Genomic DNA, 25,360 nt, shown 5'->3' with positions numbered 1-25,360 from the left:
GGGGAGGCCGATACAACCGACAATCAGTTGATTGTGCTAATCAGGCTGTGCTGAAGCTGATCAGGCTGTTTGATGTTTGCTGCAAGGAGCGAAATTGCTCAGAGGCAGAGGCTGAATGGTGGGGGCTGGTGGATGGGTGGGGCTCCAGCAATAGATCCACAGACATTTCCACACACTTTTTTTTTGGGGGGAATGCATCTTATACACTGAAAAATATGGTATTTCATAATGAAGTAAATGATATTGGATATGTTGAGAAGGGAAAGAGGAGAATAGATGATCTTTTGAGGAAAAAGAAATAGGTTCTGCTGATCATTTCCTATTGAAAACCAATCCAGGCCATATCCCAGTATAAGAATATTATCTTTCAATGATTTTCTTTAAAAAAAAAACCTCTAAATAGATTAATTCACCAAGTCTTGATAAGGATATTTCAGAAAGGAAATTGCATTAGAAATGATGTAAATATGAGAAACCAGTCCAACAATGAGATGTCTGACAACTGATAATACTTGTGTCAAATAAGAAGAGTTTCACTGAAGGGACAATTATTAACAAAAGCTTTGTATTCTAAATTAGGTAAAAACACAAGTAAAAACATGGCAAATCCTGCCATCTCTCTAATAAAATGCTCTTATGGCTCACATTTTAGTCATTTTGACCTTAAAATTTAAATGCCTGGCTTAATGGCTCTGTTCTGTATTGGATTTTAGGTGAGCTGCTAATCCTATCATTCTGCTTTTGTTCAGACTTGTTGCAGGGAGTTCTGCACATCCTGCATGCAATTTTAGCTTTTTAGATGAATAGAACTATCTACAAAGTTGTCCTTGTCCTTCAATAAGCTCTTTATCTCTTTAGTGCTGACGTCTTCTATGGGCTATTAAGAAAAAGTGGGGGCTGCTTTCTGCCTCTAAAAAAATCATGTTTCTCCATTTCTCTTTTAGGGAAATATAATATTCTGCCTTTTTAAATATCACCCACAATATTTCATTCTTCTAGGAGAGGGTTAGGTGCTGGCTTTCAACATGCCCATGGGCTCAGTCACCACCCAGGTTATCTGAAGCAAGGAGGACATTAGAGTGAACTGCAGCAATCAATAAGGCTAATAATAATGCTTATAAACACACACAATTAAACACAGAGTTTTACATGACAGGGATAAACACTTCACCTTCACAGAGGTTCTAACTGACTGATTTCCCTTTAGGATTGAGAAAAATAAATAAATAAAAATAAATAAATTGCAATAGTTAACTTGATTAACAGACAGAAGATACATAATCCTAGGATCTCTGAAATGCAAATAGAATTAATATGTTTATCATATTTTAACTGCCTTCAATTACAATTTAAATTTGTATTCAAGGTGTTATGGAAAATATTAGCATGTTTTGTGAAAAAGAAAATAATCATGAAGGATGCCATTTAATGGATTCTTTTTATCAGATGCTCTTTTCTATTAAAATCAGGCCTCAACACGATGATATAGCATTTTGGGAAAAAGATACAAACCAATAGTCCCCCACTGGAGGCCAAGATGGCAAAGATCTCCACGGCCACCATATATTTGCCTTAGGTACTCATGTAGGCAGGGATGAAGGACAACCAGACACTGCAAAAGATCAGCATGCTGAAAGTAATGGATCTGGTTTCCTGAAAAGTATCTGGTAATTTCCTGGCCAGAAAAGCTACAACAAAACTGACAATAGCCAAAAGACCCATGAAGCTCAACATGCAACAAAGCATCAAAACAGTGCCCTCATTACATTCCAGAATGATTTCAGTCCTAAGAGAATTCATGTCAATGTTTGGGAAGGGGGGAGAGGTGGAAAGCCAGACAACACAAAGAAGTGTTTGTACAAGAGAACAGGAGAAAACAACAGAAAGGGCTAATCATTTTCCAACCCACATCCTCATCTTTGATCCTGGCTTGGTGACCATAAATGCAAGAACCACTGTGATTGTTTTGGCCAACATACAAGAAACCGCCACTGAGAAGATGATGCGAAAGGCAATTTGTTGAAGGAGACAGGTTACCTTCATGGGTCGGCCAATGAAAAGTAGGGAACAAAGGAAGGAGAGGAGAAGGGAGATGAGGAGGATGTAGGAGAGGTTGCGATTGTTGGCTTTAACAATGGGAGTGTTGTGGTACTTCAGGAAAATTCCTAGGATGCAGATTGTGGTGAAGGAGAGCACAAGGGCCACTGTGGCCACTGTGGCCCCCAAATTGCCTTCATAAGATAGGTAACTGATGGGTTTAGGAAGGCATGACTCACGATCTTTATTTGGGTAATGATCATCTGGACACTGAAAGCAATCGCCCATATCTGAAAAGCAAAAGTGTAAGTTAAATCATGATTATTCTGACATGTCTGTATATTCTCCCCCATTAAGAATACAAAAAAGCTCTTTGAATTGCATATCCATTTTTTCTCTCTTCTTTGTTTTAATACATTATGACAGATACCGATAGTCCTTGACTTACATTTAGTTCATTTAGTGACTGTTTGAAGTTGCAACGACCCTGAAAAAAGTGACTTATGACTCTTTTTCACACCTATGACCATTGCATCATCCCCGTGGCCAGGTGATCAAAATTCAGAGGCTTGGCAACTGTTTCATATTTGTGACAGTTGCTATGTCCTGACGTCATGTGATCACTTTTTATGGCCTTTTAACCAAGCTGCATTCTTGTTGTATTTGTTTGGGTTAACCCGTATCTGTGCGCAGAACTGCACTGTTTCTTCCTTATCAGGTAATGACTGATTCACTGGAGGTTCTCCATTGATGGATTGATAGAATTTTTTGATTGGATTGAAATTGGAGGTTCTGCCTATAATTTGCAATTTAAGCTTCGTATCTGCTAATCTTTTTGGCTATTGGTGTTATTTGCTGCTTTATTATTTTCAATGCTTCCTTGAACTTTTTGTTTCTAAGTGATTAGGTATTCTAAGTGATTCTTGATTAGGTATTCTTTGGTCTTGTACTTCAGATTCTTTTCTTTCATCTATTTGAACTTGCTTGTATATGATCTCAATTTGTTAATCTTATTTTCCAATCCCATGTTTTATTTTTGTGGTGCACTGTTTAGATTTTTTTTCTTCTCTGTTGATTTTGTATCCCAGGTATTCAGTTACAACTGCAGCTGTGCTGTACATTATTTGATTTGTTTCATTCGATGACTTGGTGCTTATGCTTGATATTGTAGTATTTGCTTGTGCTAGCTGTTTCTTTAGAAAAAAAGCTTCAATGCAGGCAGCCTTATTCTGTTGTTTTTGTGCTGTTCTAGATGCTCAGTTATTCTTTGTTTCAGTTCTTTTACTTCTTTTGTTATGGGGTTTTGTAATCTTTTTGTGAGAGAGGAGTGGGTGCCTAGTTTCTAAATGAAAACAATTGTATGTCTCTGTTGGATTCTTCTACTACAATTTTCCCTGGTTTGCCTCTATATTCTGAATTACTTCTGGCAAGGCCTAGGTTTCTTTGCTCTGGGTGAACTTTGGCAGTTCTTCCAAGTTTCTTTGAATACTTTATTTAGTATTATGAATTGACATAATATTGATCTGCTAGCCTCTGTTCTTTTATTTCTGATTCTGGGTGTTGTTCTTTCTAGAACATGTGCATTCATTTCAAATATCCTCTTTTTGTTGGGCTTGCTCTTATTTTTTTGTTTTCAATCACTGTATATTTGTTATGGGTAAACACCTTTTCTTCCAGTAGTTCTGCAGCTGCTGGTCCTGGTTGCTGAGCAAACAGTCCTGAGTCCCATTTTTCACCAGATATCCAGGAACTCCAATATCTAGCATGGTCCTTGTTAATCCAGTGGCATCCCAGCCAGTATGGCTTTCTGAAATTTACATTTCACCATATATATTTTTATGGGAGAGGCTCTCTTTGTCTGACTCCTCTGATGATGGTTGAACCTCTGCCATAGCTCTCATCTTCCTCAGAGCACACAAGCCCCACAACCACATCAAGGTAGTGTCTTACTGGGGGTTGTTGTAGTTGTTATTATTATTGTTGTTGCTGCTGCTGCTATTATTGCTGTTATTAGTAATCACCAGTCAGCCAGATATTTAGACTATATTTGGCATTTTTATCTATCAAGTCCTTCTTAAAAACCTGCAATAGGCAGATGTAAGATATTTGATGGTCTTACAGATATTGTCACAGGATGGAAGGTGTTGCCGGTAAAGCCTCCTTTTGCAATTGACTGATGGTGAATGTGTCAATGGTAATGGTATCCAAGTGGTGATTCAGTTGTTTTGCTATTGTACCAAAGGCACATGTTACTATTGATAGTATCCTTGCTTGCCTTTACTACAGTTATTCTATTTCTATTTGTACATCTTTGTATTTTGTTTCAGTTCTTTCTTTTAAATTCTTCTGTCTCCAGGTACTGCCCTGTCCACTATCCAGACTTTTTTTCATCATCATCATCATCATCATCATCATCATCATCATCATCATCATCATCATCATCTATCATCGCATAGTCAGCCAGATGTTCAGACTGGATTTAGCATTTTGTCTACCTATCAAGTCCTTACCAAGGCCCTGGGTTGAGGCAAATGTGGATGTTTGCAGGATGTAAGCTATTTTGAGTAGAGCTGCCTTTTGCAATTGACCAATGGGGATTTTGTCAATGTCTATAGTCTTCAAGTGATGCTCCAGGTGTTTTGGGATTGCACCCAAGGCATCTATAACTATTGGTAATACATTTTCTTTTGCTACACAAGTTCTATTTCTATTTGCAGGTCATTGTGTTATATTCTCCAGGTCTTTCTCTTCTGCTGTCTCCAAGTATTGCCATGTCCACTATTCAGACTTCTTTGTATGTTTTTACTAACAGTTGTTAAATCTGAGGTGTTTTGTGGCAAGTGCTTGCCTGTTTGAATTGTAAAATCCCAGGGCACTTTATCTTCTTCATTCTTTTCTGTTTTATAATTCCATCAGTTGTTGCTTGAAGGCAAATGGTGTTATTTTGGAACTTCCAATACACAATTGTTGCTCCCTTTTCATGCCATTTTTTTGATAATCTGTGCGATTTTATGTGTGGATAATTCAAAATTAGATTCACAATTTAAAAGTGGTAGAAGTTTAATTCAAATCATACCCAAGCACCCATGAATGCCTAAGAATATAAGTAGTACCAATCAGAGTGCATTTCTTTTTAAATAGGGCATTCAAGTGATAAATTCAACAATTCCAGAGATTAAATGATACAAAGGGAGATTTTGAAGACTGAAACTTCATTTCCAGTTTGTTGCTAATTTCTGAGACAGTATTAAAGAAAGGTGAACCTTTATTTACAACCAGATGTCACCAGGAAGCAATATGGGTCTAATTTGTCTAATTTTTCACTCATAGTCACATATTTTGGGGACACTTCCTAAAGATCACAATTTGGATGACTATAAATACTCTGTTGTGTTTGGGAGCTATCCAAATAATGATAGTTATAGGAAAGGATGTCAATTTCTATTTTTTTAAATAAATGGAAGGAGGTCTTTATATGCTATCCTAAAGATAGATTGTAATATCCAAATGTTGAAATATAACCCATATTCTGATAAGGCTTTTTACCTGTCTGGTTGGAAATCTTCCCTTCTGAACATGGAGTACAATTATAGCAGCAAAAGGGCTCTCCTTCTTTTGGGCTTTGTCTATAACCTGGATGGCATTTCTTATTACACAAAGAAATGGGCTGTTCCTGTCCACAAACAGAAGAAGCATTGGATTAAATATGCAAAAATCAGAAAAAGCTCAGGCATGCCTTTTACTAACTGAAAAATATTCCCATTTTTTTGTCTAAAGGAACAGACTAGAATAAGGCAGACCTAATACTCCTCATTGTCCTCTGTGGATTTAATCTACATTTTTGCAGAGAGACTGGAAATTGATAAAAGAAAAACCCACCTTCCTTCCTGTGTCACTGAGAATGAGGACATTAGAAAAATACATCTTAGGGAGAAGAATTATTCCATTAATGAATTAATCTTCTACAATCCTCAATCATATTGAAAGAGTTTGTAGATAATCTTGGTGAATTTTCCATAACTTATGCTATTATTGGAAAGAAATATAGCTCAAATTATTTTTGGGGAGTTTGCTAAATTGCTGAATGAGAGACAACAGTAAGCAAAGAGAAGAGAGATCCATTTGTGTTCTACCTTGGTAGGCAAATAAAAGTTGACAGCTTCACAATACAATCATTGTTGCCATCAGAGTTCTTCTGCTAGTCAGTGACAAAATTACTTGCATGAAATATTGTTCAATTGAAGGAGCAAGGTAAAAAAAAATCAGAATAATATTTGGCAAAACAATTATAATTGACAGATATAGAAACTATGATAGTTTTGTTTATTAAAAATATTCAATTTTCTAAGTTGAGCATTGAAGCCCACTGAATTTTAAATAAGAAAATAAAGAGATATTGAAACAATTTGGATCCTACCTTTTTGAACTAGGTTGGCCAGACAATGTCCTTTTCGGAAATAGTCAATCTTTGGTCTAAGGGTGCTTGTGGGTCTAGCTTTCCAATTTTGATTCTAAGAAAAGACTGATTTGAGAATGTGATCCAGTTGATGATATCAAACCCTCCTACTAACTCTCCATTTTGGTCAAAAGAAATAGTTCTTCCACTGCTGTCATTGAATGAAACATATCTAAGAAAGTGATACATGTAAATGAGAGTAAGAGAAGCACCTTTTAATCCTTTTTATTGCAGTTTTAATGCTATTCATAAACTACACATATTCATCCCTGCGTATATGGAGACAGGTTTTGTAAGCTTATTGATACAATGACATCAGAGCTCATTGTGATTTTCCTTATTATGTAAGTGAAAAAGGGGGCATATAAATGGAGAGAGAGAGACAGAGAGATGGAGAGAGAGAGAGAGAGAGAGAGAGAGACAAACACACACACACACACACAGAGAGAGAGAGAGACAGAGAGAGATAGAGACAGAGAGATGGACACACAGAGAGATACAGTCAGAGAGAGACAGTCAGAGAGAGAGCGAGAGAGCCAAAGAGAGACAGAGATGGACACACACAAAGAGAGAGGCAGAGACAGAGAGACACAAACACATACATACACACAGGCAGAGAGAGAGAGAGAGAGAGAAGGATAGTAGCTGTTAACATAATACAAGTACTGAAAAAGGTAGGAAATAGGGAATTGAGGTCCCCGACCATTTATTTTGCTACTTTTAAAAATATGTTATACTTTACTCTCAGGTTATATCAGATATATGCTACCCAATGTTTAAAAGGCTTATTCTTCAATGAAATTCTCATCCCATCCTATCACTAATATGATTAGCAAAAAATGAGGGTGTGATAACTCTTGTTCTGACCACCATTTAAAAAAAGACTTTGGCAATTTTGTCAGCTTATATCTTTTAATAAAACATAAAAGCCTATGTAATAGCTTTTAAACCTATTTAAATAAAATATATTGGTTGGAAATGATCCTTTTACATTCCTTCTTATTTTGGCCACCAAAGATAACAAGGTTCTCCTCTTATAATTGTCTGTTATGTTAAGTAATAGTTAAGATTTTATATTTATCCAACTTAATATTTCATCTCATCAGGTGGCGGCAAATCTCCCTTGAAGGTAAAGTGGGACCAGATATTATTATTTGCATAGGACAAAGTTAAGCAAGCAAGACATGTATCTTAGATGGGGAAGCTGAAAAAAAAACCAACAACCTGCAAGAGAACAAATTTCAAACCATCTCTGACCTTCTACTAAGAATCTGTGGCTACGGCCATTAAAAAAATCAATTGCATACATCCGTACATAACCTCAAGAGAGCATAACAAACCTTGTCTAATGTAACTGATAAAACATAAATAAGCAAGAAGAAATATAGACACCAACTGTTTCAACCTAGGCTCTAGAGCAGGACCTAGCTGAGAATCTTGAAAATGCTACATGTGCTTTGTAGTTGTGGAGAAGATCATTGGATACTTTCATGGCAGTGTGTAGATTGGGAAGATTAAAATGATTCCCCCCAAAAGGCAATAAGAAATTACATATTGTTGCCGATATGGATATGAATATGAAATCAACAGGGATAAAGCTCAAATCAAAAAGCATTTTATCTTGATCTTAAGATGTAGCATAACCATTCAACAAAATTCTATCATCATATCATGGAAATATGTTGGGTTAGTCTAATCCTAGATAAGAAAATGCAATAATAAACATTTCAACTCTACCTGAAAGTAGTATAAAAATCTTCTCATCTACCCAAAAAGGAGTCCACCAAAAGGATTCAGAGCATTTAACTACTTAACAGGTAAATGGAAAGCAATAAAATGTGGTGTAGAGATTAAAACAAATAGTGTATACTCATTCCATATGATTTAATCTTTCAGAATAAATTTTAGAAGATTGGCAAGCACTCACAGATCAATCAGCCCAATCAATAATCAATCCCACAACTGATTCATGGCAAATGAATCTGGCGTTTGTCCCTTACTCCATTATAAAACATAAAACAAGCCAGAGAAGAGAAGTTAAAAAACAAACCAGCATAAATAATGAAATGAGGCAAGAGCTTTATATCTCCTTACTCCAAGGATTTTACATAAAAGTTGTAGAGAATACCTGATACTAAATAGAGTCTGTTTAGGGGACGTGGTGGTTCAGTGGCTAAGACGCTGAGCTTGTTGATCAAAAAGGTTGGCAGTTTGGTGGTTCAAATCCCTAGCACTGCATAATGGAGTGAGCTCCAGTTACTTGTCCCAGCTTCTGCAAACCTAGAAGTTTGAAAGCATGTAAAAATGAAAGTAGAAAAATAGGGAACACTTTGATGGGAAGGTAACTTTCAGCGCCATCAGCATTAGTCATGCTGGTCACAAGACCATGGAGACATCTTAGGACAACGCTGGCTCCTCAGCTTTGTAACAGAGATGAGCACCTTCCCCTAGAGCAGGAAACTACAAACACATATGTGCGAGAGGAACCTTTACCTTTACCAGAGTCTGTTTCTTTGTTAATTTAAAGTTTATATGGCACCCATCTCATTCCATAATTCTATGAAAATAAAAACAAAAACAAATTAGGAAATTGGCAGGAAATGGATGAAAGGACCTTTAAGGTCATTTCCAACTCTTTGGTTCTATGATTGCAAGGAAAGGATGCTACAAACAACTTTACTAGTTTAGTGAAAAAGTTACCTTCCATAATTGTCGATGAACGTTCTGTCTCCAATGATTTGCATATGACCTTCGGTTGTCCACTGGCATGGGCATGAAAAGCATATGCAATGGAGTATGCAGCCATGTAGACACTGTAACTGTGAGCAGTCATCCTCATCTCAAGCACAGACATAGGGACAAAACCTACCTTCTCTTTTCCAGTGCAAATGTCCTCACTCATACTGACACTGGTAAAACCAGGGAGGAAGCAATTAAATACTTGTTGCCAGGTTTCTCTTAGGAAGCCATCTTCTTTTTCTGAAGCAGGATTCCTTGCTTGAAGAAACTGATGGAAGCCAGAGACATCCTTGAAATTAATTGCCAAGGATAAAGATCCATGAAGGAAATTTAAGTCCCAACTTCTTTGAAGGGGAACAGATATGTAATCAGCATCTGATGTCATAACCCAGACTTTTGAATATACTGGCATTTCTACAAATTCAGCTATTTTGAGGAAATTCCTTAAGGATACTATACTTTGAAATTCACCTTGAACAATCACTGCATTAGACACGCGGGTAAAGAGAAAAAGTAATGTTGTATGAATCCCTTCTGCTAGTTTATCAATGTCAGTAAGATAGCCATCAGACAGTTTTCTTATGAAATCAAAGCAGATACCACTTTTGGAAAACATGGGAAGCACATTTTGTAGAAATATTTGTGACAGTTTGCCAATTTCAATATATAACACTCCAATCCATGTCCATCCAAAATGCAATAGAAGTTGGAGAATTCCCCTGTACTGATGAATTGTATTTGGGAACATCCAGTGGAAGATATTATCTTGGATCTTCATCTCTGGAACAGAGGTATATCCAAGCTAAAAGATATGAAGAAAATCAGGAGGAAAAATGTGTCTCTTCTGTACTGTCTCATAAAACCATTTTATGTTCAATTTCTGCTTATATAGGACCCTATTATCCCATACAATGTACTATTTTTATCCAATACGGTGTACTTTATCTGATGATCTCAAATAAAAAAGAAAGATTATGAAACGCTAATGGAAGTCAGTTACCTGTGGAATTTTGTAGATGGTCAAGAAGTTTGCTAGGTTGAGGAATTCCTCAGAGTTTGGTCCCCCAATAACAGCTATCAGATGATTCTGGAGGTCACATTTATAGTTAAGGATGAATCTACTTGGAGTAGAGAGCAGTTCCATTGTGGCTGCATAAGTATATTTTGCATTATAATAAGTGTTATAGATCTTGAAGCCTAGGGTGTCATTGGTTAAGATCTGGGCATTTTCATTAATCTCCTTTACAGCAAACACCAAGGCTACCACGTGTTGGTAAGCCTGAGTCACTGAACTAAAGTGAAAATAAAAAAATCAGAAATATATACTGTCAAGTTGATTCAGAGAAAAGATCAGTTGCATTCCATACAAGACGTGTCTGCTAATGTCATACTGAACTAAGAAGGATGTCAAGGAAGAGTGATTTTGTACCTTTACCCAGCACAATGACAGTATTATTTGAATGTTAGCAGTAATAAATTTACCCCACACAAACTATAATATATGCATACTTTTCTCCTTCTCTTTTTCCATCTTCCTCTCACTTTACCCTTTCTCTTACACCCACAAATAAAACAGGAGAAAGACTGCACTCTTTCTATTTCTATTTGATTGGAAATTATTAAAAAGTAGAAACTACTCATAATTCTCACAGGTACCAAAACTCTTTGGAAATCTTTAGATTACAAACAATGTATAATGCAGATAGGAAACAAATCACTATGGTCTGTCTTCCTTCCTTCCTTCCTTCCTTCCTTCCTTCCTTCCTTCCTTCCTTCCTTCTTAAATATAGATATAGATGACATAGATACAAATATATTTATGTTGTGGAAAATTCAACAACTAGTACTATGCTTTCTAATTTTTATTAAAATAGAATCATTCTATGGCTTTCAAATTTCAGTTCCTTACATGAATTCAGAGATCAAATCATGAAAGGGATGCCTTGTGAATTTGGCCTCTTCAAAAACAACTATATACTGCGAAACTATAGCACCAATAAGGGGTTCTCCTGGTTGATAATATTTGTGAAGAATAATGCTTGGGTCATTGCTACGGCATTTTGCAAAACAAATGTGGCAGACATTCCCAGGAAGCAAATGTAATATGAATACCCAAAACATTGCAATTGCAAATGATTTATTTCCTTTCCAAAAACAATTTTCCATTTTCCGTATAGGTGACAGAATAGCTTGAAATTTTGGAAGTAAGTATCAGCTGTAAACCAGGACAGTAGAGAATGCACATTTTTCTACTGAGCTGATGGAGCACAACATCCTCATATCTGTCACAGGGGTTATTTAAATAAACATACTTTAATTTTCATAGAATCTTATATACCCACAGAGAGTATGGGGAGCTGGGGAAAGGACTTGACAAATTTCTATTAAGATAATAATTAAGTCCAACAATGCTGTAAGATGGTGTTTACTATGCTGCTGTTATCTGTGTCTTTTTTCCACTCAGCACAATTAGTGCAGTCCATGAGATCAAGTTCCATTAAACTCATGTGTAACTCAGTATATGAAAATCAGCATAAGCCACATGAGTGGTTTGAAAAGAGTGTCATGGTTGAAAGAGCATCACAATTTTCAAATACTTTCTCTTTTATTGCATTGGCTTAAAATCTGAATTTGAAAAACACAATAATATTTTTGCCCAAATACCCTATTCCTATTATTTCATGCCAATAGCAAATTATATTCCTGATTGCTGTATTCTTATATTTGAAATAACTCATATGCATAGGGTATTTCCACATTAAATTTTTATATAGATAGATATAATACAGAAAATATAGGATTGCAGATGCCCTCTGGCTTCTCCATATATCAATTCTCACCCTCCCATTAGCTAGCCTGCCAGCAGGAGGTGAGTGGATGGGGTTTATTGTGTTCCAGGCATGCTGCATTTGCAATGGGAGGAGGTGTTGGGGAAGGCAGTGGGGAAATGGGGAGGTGGCAGAGGAGCCGCTTTCAAACCATTTGTCAGGGTTCATGGATGCCCTAATCAATTCATTAGCCTTGAGCGAAGTTTCAAAAGATATCCAATTATTTATTAGGAGGAACATGTCAGCACTTTTCTTAAGTGCAGTTGGCTCTGCCTATGTAAATTTACTGCCCACCTATGACCCTTTCCCACTGCTCCTCCAAGGGTTATGCCATAAATCACATTCTCCAATGGAGCACTTTCACCGGTGTAGAAAACATGCCTCTTCAGCTGGCTCTCATAACTGAGACACAATCTGGCAGAAAAGTAAGTATGTGTGGAATGTGCTTCTGTTCATAGCGCAACCAAACTGCTCTCACCAGATCACCCCCTCTTCTTCTTATGGCAACTTGAGAGCAAGCTTTACGAGTTGGACACCATTGTGGAGTGAGAGTCTCCTCTAGTTATGCAGGCAGAGGTATGCTTCCCATTACAGTAGCTCCCCCTGTGGGGAAAAACATGGCTCAAGGCGGATGCCGGGCTAAGCGCAGAACTTGTGCCTTGAATGGACCCGCCACCACACCACCCTTAAGTCCATATCCAGTTATGGTTTGCAGATAGCAGCAAAATGAGAGGCTTTTTCCTCCTGGGCAATAGGGAGCTGCATCTCTTATTAGTGCTGAGAGGCTGAGCGTGCCTGCCAAAAGACTTTCTGACAGCCTCACTTGTAGCAGAGATGAGAATATCAACTGTCTCTAGTCCCTAATTCCCCTTAAGCATTGCCAATGAGAGCAGCAGCACTGGCAGACTTTCTAAGCCTAAACCAGGGAAGGAGGAAGGGAGGGTGAGGAGAGACATCCAATCCAACCTGTGTGTATGTGTGTGTGTGTGTGTGTGAGAGAGAGAAAAAAGAGAGAGAGAGAGGGAGGAGAGGGAGGGGAGGGAGGTGGGAGGAGGGAGGGAGAGGGAGAGAGAGATATGTGGCTTCTTGGGGCATTTTGGAGAAGTGCCAAGAGAAATGCTGAAAGGGCAATCAGTTTGGGATTAAATTCCAAATTAAATTGGGGTCTTCAGGGTAAGGAGACATGAAGAACTTCTAACTGCAGGTTTCTAAAAATCTTATTAAAAGGAATGTCTAGAGGGAGCTCTTTAACATTAGTCCAAAGCAAAAGAGTTAGGGTCCCAGTGAGGGTCTTAGCTATTTGTGAATAAAAAAGAATAACAGAACTTTGGAGGTCTTCTTACTCTAACCCTTTGCTCAGGCAGGAAAACTGAGGATGCCAAATCAAAATAATACTAGAAGGGAACCCTTTTACGCATCCCAGAGATTGGAGCACCCAGAACTTTTGAACACAAGCAGTTCCACTGGTTAATTGTTCTCTACCGTCAGGAAATTTCTCCTCAATTTTTCGTTGCTTCTCTTTGTTCTCTTTGTTGTTGTGGGTAGGTGAGGGGCTGGGGTGAAGTGCCCCTTGACATGAGCGATGTTGAGTTGGCCCATTCCACCCAGTCACACTCCACTAGCCACACCCACTCAATAATTAAGTCCAACAATGCTGTAAGATGGTGTTTACTATGCTGCTGTTAGTGCTTGGTCTGTGTTCTGTGTCTTTTTTCCACTCAGCACAATTAGTGCAGTCCATGAGATCAAGTTCCATTAAACTCATGTGTAACTCAGTATATGAAAATCAGCATAAGCCACATGATGGTTTGAAAAGAGTGTCATGGTTGAAAGAGCATCACAATTTTCAAATACTTTCTCTTTTTATTGCATTGGCTTCTGTTGCTTCTGTTCATAGCAACCAAACTGCTCCCATCAGATCACCCCCCTCTTCTTCTTATGGCAACTCAAGAGCAAGCTTTACGAGTTGACACCATTGTGTCAACACCATTGTGGAGTGGAGAGTCTCCCTCTAGTTATGCAGGCAGAGGTATGCTTCCCATTACAGTAGCCCCCGTGTGGGGAAAAAAACATGGTTCAAGTGGGATGCCGGGCTAGCGGCAGAACTTCTGTGCCTTGGATGGACCTGCCCACACCACCCATAAATCCATATCCACTTATGGTTTGCAGATGGCAGCAGATGGTTTGAACAAAATGAGAGGCTTTTCCTCCCCTGGGCAGTAGAGCTTCATCTCTTATTAGTGCTGAGAGGCTGTGCGTGCCTGCCCAAAAGACTTTCTGATAGCCTCACTTGTAGCAGAGTTGAGAATATCAACTGTCTGTAGTCCCTAATTCCCCTTAAGCATTGCCAAATGAGACAGCCCTGGCAGACTTTCTAAGCCTAAAGCAGGGAGGGAGGAAGGGAGGGTGAGGAGAGATACCCAATCCAACCTTTGTGTGTGTGTGTGTGTGTGTGTGTGTGTGTGTGTGTGTGTGTGTGTGTGTATGAGAGAGAGAGAGAGAGAGAGGAGGGAGGGAGGGAGGGAGGGAGGAAGAGGGAGGGAGGGAGATATGTGGCTTCTTGGGGGTGCATTTTGGAGAAGTGCCAAGAGAAATGCTGAAAGGGTAATCAGTTTGGGATTAAATTCCAAATTAAATTGGGTCTTCAGGGTAAGGAGACATGAAGAACTTTCAACTGCAGGTTTCTAAAAATCTTATTAAAAGGAATGTCTAGAGGGAGCAAAAGAGTTAGGGTCCCAGTGAGGGTCTTAGCTCAGGAATAAAAGAATAACAGAACTTTGGGGGTCTTCTAGTCTAACCCTTTGCTCAGGCAGGAAAACTGAGGATGCCAAATCAGAATAATATTAGAAGGGACCCTTTACCATTTGAGAGATTGGAGCACCCAGAACTTCTGAACACAAGCAGTTCCACTGGTTAATTGTTCTCACTGTCAGGAAGTTTCTCCTCAGTTTTACGTTGCTTCTCTCTTTGTTCTCTTTGTTGTTGTGGGTAGGTGAGGGGCTGAGTGAAGTGCCCCTTGACATGAGCGATGTTGAGTTGGCCACACCCACCCAGTCACACCTACTCAGCCACACCCACTCAGCCTAGTCATTAGGGCAGAGAATTGGTTGTTAAAATATTTGTAGCCCACCATATACTTATATGTATATGGATATTTGGTTATTCGGGTTTTCTCCTGTGTAAAATTGGAAGTATTTTGGCGACGTTTTGATAAAATCTCATTCGTCATCTTCAGGCTTGTGTCTTCAGCGTTGTGCTTCTTGGAGTAATGTGAGCTTGCAGCTGTTTTTTCTTTTAACTGCCAGTGGGAGTGCGGCTTGACTGGGTGGGGGCTTCGCTGTGATCTGATTGGTTGGGGGGTTGGCTGTGTTCTGATTGGCTGGGGGTGTGTTCTGTTCAGGTGGGGGCTTGGCTGTGTTCAGGTTAGTCTTAGTTGTCAGGGGATTTGAGCTGGTGAGCTGTGATCCTGTTGTTTGGCTTCGCGTTTGTGGTCGTGCCACATCTTCATGTTGGGCATCAGTTTGCTTCATGTATGGGTCGGAGAGGTTTGAAGCCGGTAGTGATGCAGCTGCGGTACGGCTTCTGGTTCGTGGTCGTGTCTCATCACCTCCTCATGGTCCCCAATAACCAGGCATAACGGCTGGGTAGCAAAACGAATGGGCCCAGCACGAAGTTCCCGCCCATCAATCATTTCCACCTTGATTGGAGGCTCCACCGCAACCAAGGGGACGTCAAAATGAGTTGCAAAGGCCTGGTCCATGAAACTGGTCGTAGCCCCCAAGTCCACCAATGCAACTGCAGGAATCCCCTCCGACCGGGACGGCAAGAAAACCCGAGTATCTAGAAGTAAATGGTGAGGGGGTCCAGATTCCACCTCCACTACTTCAGGTGGTTGGTTGATACATGTCTGGCCGTATTCCTGAGGCCGGACCAACCTTGTTTCCCCGACTGATCAAGTCTAGATTTGGGCACAGGCCTGCGTGCCCCCCACCGTTGAACAGAACAGGAATTCGCAAAATGTCCAGGCCCCCCACAATATAGGCATAAGCCTCCCTGGAGTCTCCGTGTGCATTCTTGGGCCATCAAATGAGGTCGGATCACACCCAACTCCATCGGCTCCTGGCCACAGCACTGTGGAAGACCTGGGGCGCTGGTTGTACAGGATGCTGTGGCCTTGGGGTGGATGGCTGCTCCGGAACGGGGCATTGAGTCTTCCGCCGTTGAAGTTGGGCATCAATGCATAAGCATTGCATCACCAGAGCATTGAGGGTTGGGGCTGGCTCCACGTGAACCAACTCGTCCTGTATGTCCTCCGACAGGCCATCTTGGAAAGCGTCCATTAAAGCCGCATCATTCCATGCAGAGTCCAAACAGAGCAGTCGAAACCCTGAAATGAACTCCTGCAAGGGGCGTTTCCCCTGGCGAAGTTCCTTCAGGCGTCTGGCTGCTGTCTGAGCCCATATGGGGTCTCAGGTGACGCCAAAACCCCTGATAGTTCATTAGCAATGGACTGTCCTGCAACAACAAAGGAGTGGCCCGCCTGGCAGCCGAGCCCGACAGAAGGCTGATTACAAACCCCACCCGAGCCTGGTCATCAGGAAAATCCTCCAGCCTCAGAGCCATAAACAATTGGCACTGTCCCATGAAAGCCAGGAACATCTCAGGCTGCCCAGAGAACGTATCCGCCACAGCTACCGGGCATTTCCTACAGGGAGGGGCAGGAGGAGCAGCATGAGCCTGCAGCAATGTAAGTTGATTAACCAGCTGAGTAATTTGCTGCTGCAGAACTTGGTTATCATTTTGAAGCTGATTAATCTGCTGCTGCTGCTGCTGCTGCTTTGTTGATCCATCTTGATCAGAAGATGGTTTTTGTAAGGTTCGGGACAAAAATGTCATGTCTCACCTGTGCCCACGAGGTGAGAGTCCAAGTTTCCAAAGGAATATAAACAAGCAGACAAGACCAGTAACGACAGGGTTAAATTCCTTTGGCTGGAGAAGTCCTTGGCAGTCTCCCACAAGCTGCCTGCCAAGTCTGATAATAAAGCAAGAACATAAATCACAGGCAAACGCCACACACAGAATTTGTTGAAGCTTCTATCCCAAATTAACAAATTGTCCCGAACGAGAATCCAGAGCTAACACACCCAGTTTTATTCCCTGAGGGGCGTGTCAGTCTCTCAGTCCCTGATTTGTCCTTTCCTTCTATGTTGCATCTCACGCCTATGCCTGCGTCTTTGCCTCGCATCAAACCAACATTCCTCAGTTTGATCCTCAGCCAGAGGCTCCGCTATGCTCTCCTGATTATCTGTTGACACCTGAGGCACAACCAGGGAGGAAGGTCCTGGAGAGGAAGACAATTCCAAATCCTCCAGCAGAGCAGGCTCAAACCTCAAGGCCAAATCCTCCTCTTCCTCATTGCTCAAGTCTGTGTCTTCTAACAGAGCAGGCTCAAACCTCCGAGTCACAACACATATACATGTACATATATACATATATAGAATAGAACAGAATTCTTTATTGGCCAAGTGTGATTGGACACAGAAGGAATTTGTATTGGTGCAAATGCTCTCAGTATACATAAAATAAAAGATATATTCATCAAGAGTCAATACACACACACACATATTTATTTTGCACAATGTGTAATCACCCCACCGCACACAAAGTCAATTGTATTAGGGCACTGTTCAATAGAATAGATACCCATTGTAGCACACTGACAGCCAAAGCTAAAGAGCAGGCATACCTCTATCAAGTCTGTAAACTCAATGGTTATTCTATGGACTTATTCCAAAGTTATATTACACCCAGAGCCCGACAGCCTATTGAAGGTGCTAGTGGAACACCTGCATGGAGGGTACTCACATATATATGGAGGGTATCTGAAACTGCGGCAAACATTCTATTGATGCCCAGGGTCAAGGTGGCACACAAATTCGATCAAACATTGAGAATGAGAGTGATGTGCCCCCCCAAAAAAAAACCACCCAAAGAACAGGTGTCTTTGGTGTATCAACTGTAATAACTGTGCAAGCAACTATGTAAGGGAAACAGCCAAGCAGTTACATACCAGAGTACACAAACATGAATTGGTTGTCCAGCACAAAGAGCAGCACTCCCTTATCTGGATACATACGAAGGAACATAATCACATATTTAATTTTCAAGAGGCTGAAGTTGTTGCCTGTGATACAACCAAAGGGGGGCATTTACTGAAACAAGCCTGGTTTTCCAACAATTCCATCAATAAACATATCAAACTGCTACCAACCTACCAAGCATTGAGGCACCAAGAAAGATCCTGTAAGAAGAGCAGAGACTGCTTCCCATCATGAGCAAAGCAACAAATAAATCTAGTGGACAAAACAAAGCAGCCTTTAAGATGGAAGTCCTTTGGGATGAGGGAGTAAACTAGAGAGAATATTCTCAAAGAGAATACTCTCAAAGTCATGCGTTACTGGTTAATGTTATATGAATATATAAAAATCTTACATGGGAAAAGACCCGAACACACCTAGACCTAACATATATATATATATGTAGGTAAGATATATATATATATCTTAAGTTTTTGCGGGTACTTACATGTATCGTATTCAGCATTGTTCAGGTACTTTCCCACGTCATTATAGTTGTGCTTTTAAAGTTGTAGCAACGTTTCAGCAGAATCTCATCTGCCATCATCAGGCTTCTGTATACTGTTTGTCTGTTTCACAGCCATTTCTGTTTTAAATTTGGTGCTAGCCTACACTGTGCCAGAATGTTTTTTTCTTTGTCCTAATTGGTTGGGAGTCTTGGTCTGCGTTTATTGGTCTTGGAGTTTGCTGTGTTCTGCTTGATTGGTGTTTCTAATATCTTCTGTCTGTTTTGTAGCTTTTTTGTCTTGATTGGTTGGCAACATTGTGTTTCCTGTATTGGAGGTTTTTAGTGTGGCTTGGCTCTGAGTAAACAGACGGCTATCATTGATTAGGAAGCTAGGTTTCATCTGGGTGTCTGGTTGGGGTGTGTTTGAGCTGGAGGTATCAGGGGGAGTCTGTTTGTTCCCAGGGGTTTGGCTGGCTTGTGGTGTGAATATTTTTTTGTTTGAGAGTGCAGGTTTCCAGATAATTGACAGTCTGGTGGAGTCATCTCTTCTATTCATGGTTTCAGGTCTTTTTTCAAGCTCTATGGCTTCTCTGATAATTCTGTAGCTGGGGTTTTCTATAGTGGCTAGGGTTTTGGTGCCATTGAAGTCGATGCTATGACCTGTGGCTTTCATGTGTTGGACTAGTGAGGAAGTGTGTTCCAGCTTTTTTACTGCATTTTTGTGTTCATCTAGGCAGGTACTTATTCTTCTATTGGTCTGTCCAATGTATGTGGCTGGGCATGATGCACAGGGGACTTCATATATGCCTTGTTTTCCCAGGTCAATGTTATCTTTGGGGTTTCCTAGGATGGCTGCTATTTTTCTGTCTGTTTTGAAGGCAGTCTTGATGTGATGCCTGTGTATATCTTACTGATTTTGTCTGTAGTACCTCTTATGTAGAGCAGGACAGCTGTTCCATAGGTCTGTTCATCTTCTAGATCTCCATTATGTCTCAGTGTGTTTTTGTGGATCAAGCTGGTGATTTTGCTTTTGTGGAAGCCATTGGCTGTCAGTACTTTAATCAGGGTGCATAGTTCAGTCTTTATGTGTGTCTTGTCTGCCAGGCATTTGGTTCTGGCGATTAGTGTTTTGGCCACGGAGTTTATCTGTGCTGGGTGGTGGTGGGATTGGGCGTCAAGGTAGTGGTTGGTGTGTGTTTTCTTCTGGTATATGGTGTGTCCTAGTGTGCCATCTGCCAACCACTACCTCAACGTCCAATCCCACCATCACCCAGCACAGAAATTGTGTTGAAGAAAAGCACAAAAGCCATGGTGCTCAATCCAATGCCCAGATTTCCTTCATAAGATAGATAACTTATGTATTTGGGAATGCATGAATCATTACCTTTATTTGGATAATGATCAGGTGGACATAGAAAACAATCATCCATGTTTGGAAAAGCAAATGGATGTATTAAATCAAAACATCCTTGACATATCTATATATTCCACCATATAAACAATTGAGGGTATGTTTATTGCATTTCCAATAGAATTTGCATAATCAATTAAAGTTTGTTTTTAAATCACAAACAAAATGGTGGAAAGGAATATATCTTCTTACCTGCCATGATAAATGAGGTTACATTTCTCCTAAAGGAATGTCCATAAGAAGCTACATTTTTATATATATTCATACATCCATTAATTCTGCATTGGATTTACCATATTTGTTCTTATTTTGTCAAGATCTTTCTAAGTTAGTGAATTAAAACTATAGGAGTGAGATAAATAAATAGTAATAAATATCAGAAGTTCTCATATTCTAATGAATATAGTAATATAGTATAGTAATAATAATATAATTATTATATTCCTAAACAACAGAGTAGAATTTATGATTTTCTATATCCATATCTTCATTTCCAGCACTGACGCTTACTTTGAAATTTCATTGCAAATTAATACAGCACATGAAAATGGAAAAATGATGCTGACCCCATACATTCACATGGTTTCTTACCTGTGTGGTTTGCGATCTTCCCTTCTGAACATGGGATACAATCATAGCAGCAAAAGTGTTTGTTCTCTTTCTTGGTCTTTCTATAGCCTGAATGGCATTTAGCATTGCACAAGGAAATGGGCTGGATCTGTCCATGAATGGAAGAGACATAAAATAAGAAAAGGGCACAATCAGAAATTTCAATATGTGAAGAAGAGTCCAATATTTTGAACAATTTTGAGTAAGAAAATAAAAAGATATTGGAATGACATGGATTCTACCAGCCCAAACTGGGTTGGCCAGACAATGTTCTTTTCAGAAATAGTCAACAGTTGGTTTAAGGCAGCCTGTGGGTCTATCCTTCCAATTTTGACTCTAAGAAAAGTCTGGTTTGAGAATGTGACCCAGTTGATGATGTCAAACTTTCCTATTAATTCACCATTTTTATCAAAAGAAATAATTGCTCCACTGCTGGTATTAAATGACAGATGTCTAAGAAAGTGATGGAGCTAAATGGAAGAAAAAGACTTGAAAAATACCATAATATATTTCAATGTAGTGTAATTTATATTTATTATTTTGTATATGTTATGTACATTTACAGCTGAAGATGAAGAGGAGTGGTGGTCGGCTGCAACCGGTTTAACAACTAGTTTTTGTGTTTTTTTTGGTAAAAATTTTATTGATTTTAACAACAAACAAAAACACATAAAACATAACATAAGACATAACATAAAAACATCATCATTCTTCATAAATTTGCGGACAGTGTATCGGTTGGTTTACCACTCCTTTTTGTGCATCTATTTCATAGTCATCATAATAATTATATTACATAATAACTCATATTATCAATCAATATTTATATATCCTAATATCATTATTAAACAATCCTTTGACTATAATTTTACTAATTTATGCTTAAACGAGATAACTATAATTTAATTAATTTATTTTATAACAATTCATAAAATCATACCAAATCTATCTTAAAATGTTCTAGAAATATTATCAAAACCAAGAAAAAGTGTATATTCATTGTTTCCTAAGTTTCTAAATATTCTATTATTATATTGTATTATCTAACCATTGATAAAAAAGATCCCAAACTTCATAAAATTGTTTATCTTCTTGTTCTCTAATTTCAAATGTCAATCTACTCATTTCAGCACATTCCAATATTTTCTTAATAATTTCTTCCTCTGATGGTATTTTCTCACTCTTCCAATTTTTAGCAAATACAATCCTAGCCGCTGTTAATACATTTACAATCAAATACTTCAAATTTTTATTATATTTATCAGGTAAGATTCCCAATAAAAAAATCTCTGGTTTCAAATCTATATGTTTCTTTGTCATTTTTTCCAACCATATGCGAATTCTAGTCCAATATTTTCTAGCGTCCTCACAAGTCCACCACATATGGTAATATGAGCCAGGTATCTGATGACATTTCCAGCACTTTTCAGATTTATTCTTGAACATTCTTGCTATTCTTGTCGGGGGAAAATTCCACCTGTAAAACATCTTATACAAATTTTCTTTATATGCTGTTGACATTGTCATTTTATAATTTTGAGACCACAATTTTTGCCATTTCTCTAAATCAATCCCATATCCAAAATTCTTCCCCCAAGCAATCATCATTTCTTTAACTTGTTCTTCCTCTAATTTAATTTCCAGCAAGTAACTATATAATTTTTTGATCACTTTTTCATCAGTACCTGTCAAAATCCTATCTAGGTTAGTCAATTTATCATAAAATCCCTCTGTTTTAGAATCTTTAACATACCTTGAGTGTATTTGCGCATATGAAAACCAATTCATCTTTATACCTTGTTCTTCTAAATTTTGCATCGTTTTAAGTTCACCCTTTTCATCCAATATTTCCCCATATCTAACTGTTTGTTCCTTCTTATATGTTATAGGATAAGAAAAAGCTTCAATAGTTGATAACCAAACTGGGATTTTCAAATAGCATTGTCTCTTAATTTTCTCCCAGTTCAACCATAAAGACTCCCGTATATAATGCCTTCTAAAATAGCCCTGTGATTTAGTTCCCTTATACCACAGAAAAGCATGCCAGCCCAGTAATAAATCATGTCCTTCTAATGTCAACAATCTAGTCTTTCTTAATGCTATCCATTCTTTGACCCACATTAAATTTGCAGTTTGGTAGTACAACTCCCAATTAGGAAGGCCAAATCCTCCTCTAGTTCTAGCATCTTGTAAAAGTTTTAATTTTATTCTCGCTTTCTTACCTTGCCATATATACTTGAACACAATTTTATTTAATTCTTCAAAATAATCTTTGCCAAGCCTAATTGGTATTGTTTGAAACAAATATAAAATTCTGGGTAAAATATTCATCTTGATTGTTGAAATTCTACCTATCAATGATAGTTGTAGGTTTTCCCATTTCTTCAAATCAGATGCTATCTGCTGTTTAAGTTTAATATAGTTATTCTCTTTCAATGTAGTACATCTTGGCATCAAATGTATCCCCAAATATTTAACCTTATTCATAACTTGAATTTTCAATAGATCTGCCAGTTCTTCTCTTTGTCTTAATAACATGTTCTTTGTCAAAATCTTTGTTTTATCTTTATTTATTTTCAAACCAGCCATCTCACCGTATGTCTCTATATTTTCCAATAATTTTAGAGCTGTCTCTAGAGGATCTTCCAGAATAAAAACCAAGTCATCCGCAAAAGCTTGCAATTTAAATTCCTCCTTTTTGACTTTCATTCCTTTTATATTTTGATCCTCTCTAATATTTCTATTCAACACTTCCAGAGTCAATACAAATAACAAAGGTGATAATGGACATCCTTGTCTTGTGCCTTTTCTTATATTAATAGAGTCTGTAAATTCTCCTTCTATCATTACTCTTGCCGTTTGCTTATAATATATGGCTTCTATTGCTTGAATAGCAAAGCCCATCTGTTCCAGTAATAATAACATAAATCTCCAGTTCACATTATCAAATGCCATTTGGGCATCTAGGAATATCAAAGCCATTTGTTTTTCAGGATGCGCCTCATAGTATTCAAAGTGTCCAAAATTACCCTCATATTATCTTTAATTTGTCTCTTTGGTAAAAATCCATTCTGATCAGGATGAATAAAACTATTTAAGTATTTTTTAAGCCTTTCTGCCAAAATTGGCCTTAAAGATTTTATAATCCGCATTCAATAAAGAAATAGGTCTATAGTTCTTAATTTGTAATAGGTCGGCCCCTTCTTTTGGAATAAGTGTAATATAAGCTTCTGACCATGTTTTAGGTATTTTCTTATTTAACATAACTTCATTCATGACTTCTAGCAGTGGAATGCTCAATGATTCTTGTAGCGTTTTATAAAATTCTGCCGGAAGCCCATCTGGACCTGGTGTTTTTCCATTATTCTGTCTGTTGAATGCTTCAGTTAATTCCATCATTGTTATAGTACTTTCTAACATTTTTCAGTCTCTTCAGGTATCTTAGGTAGGTTAGCATTTTGTAAATACTGTTTCATTTTTTCCTCATCAAGATCCTCCTGTTTATATAATTGTCCATAAAAGTCTCGGATAATTGTCTTTTTCTCCTTATTATCATAGCACATTTGGCCTTGATCATCTATTAACTGTAGTATTTTCCTTGATTCTTTCTCCTTTCTCAGTTTATATGCTAACCATCTACCTGGCCTATTTGCATATTCAAAATAGTTCTGTTTAGCACTTCTAATTTTTTGTGCCAGTTCTTCTTTCTCTACCTGACCCATTTTATGTTTAGTTATGTCCATTTTAAGTTTAATGTCTTTTTTCTGTGGCATTTTCTGTAATTCTTTTTCCAATTTTTTGTAGTCATCTTCTAGAGCTTTGATGGTTTGCCTCTTCCAAATGTTCTTTTTCTTTATATAGTCTATTATTAATCCTCTCGCATATGCCTTCATTGTATCCCAAACATTCTTTATTGAAGTATCTTCTTTTTTATTTTCACTAAAGAAGAAGGCCAATTCTTTTTCCATCCATTGTGTGAAGTCTTTTTCCTTTAAAATAGTATTGTTTAATGTCCATCTCGATCTTCTTTTTTGTCCTTTCCATTTAATTGTCATTGGATTATGGTCTGCCCATGTACTTGTTTCAATATTTATTTCTTGAATATTGGATAATAATTCTGTTGATGTCCAAATCATATCTATTCTGGACCATGATAAATGTCTATTTGAATAGAAAGTATATTGTTGAATTTTAGCATTTCTTTCTCTCCATATATCTTTTAAATTTAATTCATCTGTCATTTTAAAAAAAGATTTAGGGAGAGTCTTCCTATTTTGTCGTGTTGCTTTTGCTGTATAGTCCAGTTTATTGTCTACAATTCCATTGAAATCTCCCATCATAAGTATATTAGCATAGTCCAGTCCAATTATTTCCATATGTAATTTTTTGTAAAATTCTTCTTGTTTATCATTCGGGGCATAAATTGCAATCAGGAGTGTTTTTACATTATTATCAATCATTTCAACCATTAAAATTCTTCCGTCTTCATCAGTATAGATCAATTTTGCTGGAATGGTTTCTTTAATGTACAAAACCACTCCTCTTTTCTTACAGTGAGTCAGAGAGGTAAATATTTTCCCTAATTTTGGTCGTGCCAGTAATTGTTCATATTGTTTTTTTAATGTGTACTTCTTGTAAGCAAATTATATCAAATTTTAACTTCTCTAGTTTGTGAAAAGTTTTTCTTCTTTTGGT

General features: G+C 38.1%; 1 long non-coding RNA gene and 1 pseudogene across 1 annotated transcript in view; both read right to left on the bottom strand.

Moving 5' to 3' along the window:
- Positions 1 to 25,360, bottom strand: part of LOC148129296 (uncharacterized) — a 189,073-nt gene that overhangs the window by 69,913 nt on the left and 93,800 nt on the right. The gene's annotated exons all lie outside the window — the stretch shown is intronic.
- On the bottom strand, positions 1,426 to 15,820 carry LOC148129298 (vomeronasal type-2 receptor 26-like; annotated as a pseudogene).

The sequence above is a fragment of the Notechis scutatus genome, chromosome Z, assembly GCF_049901735.1.
Source record: "Notechis scutatus isolate UNSWTSFEM ecotype Mainland chromosome Z, rNotScu1.2, whole genome shotgun sequence".
In the NCBI taxonomy this organism is placed as follows: domain Eukaryota; kingdom Metazoa; phylum Chordata; class Lepidosauria; order Squamata; family Elapidae; genus Notechis; species Notechis scutatus.
This window is presented reverse-complemented; position numbering and strand designations above follow the sequence as displayed.